The sequence below is a fragment of the Eulemur rufifrons genome, chromosome 24, assembly GCF_041146395.1.
Source record: "Eulemur rufifrons isolate Redbay chromosome 24, OSU_ERuf_1, whole genome shotgun sequence".
In the NCBI taxonomy this organism is placed as follows: domain Eukaryota; kingdom Metazoa; phylum Chordata; class Mammalia; order Primates; family Lemuridae; genus Eulemur; species Eulemur rufifrons.
This window is the reverse complement of record NC_091006.1, coordinates 13,856,694-13,859,658: the sequence shown is the minus strand read 5'-3', so window position 1 is coordinate 13,859,658 and position 2,965 is coordinate 13,856,694.

Below are 2,965 nucleotides of genomic sequence, written 5' to 3'. Positions count from 1 at the left end.
AGGCGTGAGCCACCGCGCCCGGCCGATATGTTCAGCTTTAAGGGATACCAATCTGTGTTCCTACCAGCAGTGTATGAGAGTTTGCCCATTTTCTGTTGGTTTGTCTGACATTTTTTATTGATTAGAAGAAATTCTTTGCATATTTTGGATAAGAATATACCCCTGTCTGTGGCTCACCTCTTTACTTCCTTAATGATGTCTTTTGATAAACAAAAGTTCAAAATATAGCCCAAATTTACCATTTTTTACCTTCACAGTTAACTTTTTTTTATCTTAAAGAAATCTTTGCTACCCTAAGTACGTGAAGACACTCTTCTATACTCTCTTTTAAAAGATGTGTTGTTTTGCTTCTCTGATTTATATCTATAATCTGTCTAGAATTTATTCTTGTAAATGATAAGAAGTAAAGGTCAGCGAATTATTTTAGGAACGACATACATACAGTGAAATGCACAGATGCTAAGGTTATAATTCAGTCAGTTTTGACAAATCTATACACACATGTAACCAACACCCTAAACAAGATAACAGAAATGAAGAAAGTTGCTTGTGCCTCCCTTCTAATTAATCCCATAGGCAACCACTTGTCTGGTTTCTACTACCAAAGATTAATTTTACCTTTTCTTGAACTTTCTATAGAGCCATACATTTTCTTGCTCAACATAATGTCTATGAAATTCATCCATGTATTGATACATCAAAATCATCATCAATACATCCAATGTATTGATAGCTTATTCTTTTTGTTGCTAAATAATATTCCATCATCTGAATATAGTACAATTGGTTTATCTATTCCCTTGTTGATGAACATTGGGGTTGTTTCCAGTTTTGTGCTATTATTTAATATTAATGCTCCAAACATTCTTACTTAAGCCTTTGCATGGACTATGTGGACACACGTTTTCATTTCTCTTGGGTAAATATCTAGGAATAAAATTACTGAGTCATAGAGTAGATTATATTCAACTTTACCAGAAACTGCCTGCCCTTTTCCAAAACAGTCATACAATTTTCCATTCCCATCAGCGATGTATGAAAGTTTTAGTTTCTCCACATCCTCATCAACATTTGGTGTTATCTTCTTAATTTCAGCCCTCCTAGTTGGTATGATTTGCGAACTCATTGTGGTTTTAGTTTGCATTTTCCTGATGATTAATGATGGTGAATGTTGTTCCACGTGCCTATCAACTGTTCATATACCTTTCTTGTGAAGTGTCTGTTCACATCTTTTGCCCATTTTTTAACAGGTTGTTTTTCTTCTCCATTGCAGATCTGTAGACATTCTTTATATTTTTTGGATTTGATTCTTTTGTCAGATACAGTCAGCCCTCCATAGCTGCAGGTTCTGCATCTCTGGACTCAACTAACAATGGCTTGAAAATATTGGAGGAAAAAGAAACAATAAAAAGTAACAATACAACAATAAACCAATATGAATTTTTAAAAATACAGTGTAATGACTATTTACAGAGCATTTACATTGTATTTGGTGTTATAAGTAATCTAGAAATGATTTAAAGTATACAAGAGAATGTGTGTAGGTTACATACAAATACTATGCCATTTTTTTATAAAGGGACTTGAGCATCCACGGAGTTTGGTAGCTGTGGGGTGCTGGAATGAATCCCCCAGGGATATTGAGGCATGACTGTATATGTGATGTGTATGTTTTTCACAATCTGTTGTCTTTTTCTTTTCTTAATAATGTCTGTTATAGTCATCCAGGTTGCTGCATGTGTTAGTAGTTCATTCCTTTTATTGCTTTTACTGCATTCTCTTGCATTATAACAATATACTACAATTATTAGTAGTCTGTCCATTCCATTCATGGACATTTGGGTTGTCTCCAGGTTTTAGCTATCACGAATAAGAATGCTATGAACATTCTCACACTAATGTTTTGTGGATATGTGTTTTCATTTTTCTTTCATTAAATGTCTGTTCTAGTATTTTGCCCTTATTTTGATTGGTTTGTTCATCTTTTATTATTGAAGTTCTTTATATACTCTGAATTCATTCCTTTATCAGATATATGTATTGTAAATATTATCTCCAGATCTGTAGCTTGCCTTTTCATTTACTTAGTGGTGTTTTGTGACAAGCTAAAGTTTTAAATTTGATTAAGTCTAATTTTTATGGTTATTACTTCCTATGTCCTGTTGGATAAATCTTTGTCTCTCTCAAGATTGCAAAAATATTTTCCCATATTTTCTTCCTGATCCTTTATAGTTTTAGCTTTTCTATTTAGGTCCACAATCCATTTTTCATTAATTCTTGTGTATGGTATGAGGCAGGGGTTGAAGTTAATTATTTTCCATACATTTATCTACTTGTTCTAGGCTTTCCTTTCCCTCCAATACATTGCTTTGACTCCTTTGCTGAAAATCATTTGGTTACAGATATGGGTCTATCTAAGGACTCTCTATTCTGTTCTTAGTTACCTACTCTTTTGCCAAAACCACACTGTCTTGATTACTGCAGCTTTCTGGTAAGTTTGAAATCAGATAGTTGGAGTCCTCCAGCTCTGTTCTTCATTTTCAAGATTGTTTTGACTGTTCAAGATCATTTACATTTCCACATAAATTTTAGGTTGAACTTGTCAACTTCACAAAAAGCCTGTTGGGATTCTGATTGGCATTGCATTGAATGTATAGATCCATTTGGAGAGAAATGACATCTTAACAAAATTGAGTCTTCCAATTCATGAACATATTTCTTCCTATTTATTCTTTCAGCAATGTTGCATAATATTCAGTAAAGGAGTCTTGCACACCTTTTGTTGAAGTTATTTCTATGCATTTTATATGTTTGATGCTATTTTAAGTGGAATTTTAAAATTTCGTTTTGCTCTATGGTATAAAAATATGATTTAAAAATTTTTATATTGACCTCTTAGCTAGCAACATTGCTAAATTCACATATTTGTTCCAGAAGTTGTTTTCTAAATTCCTTAGGGTTTTCT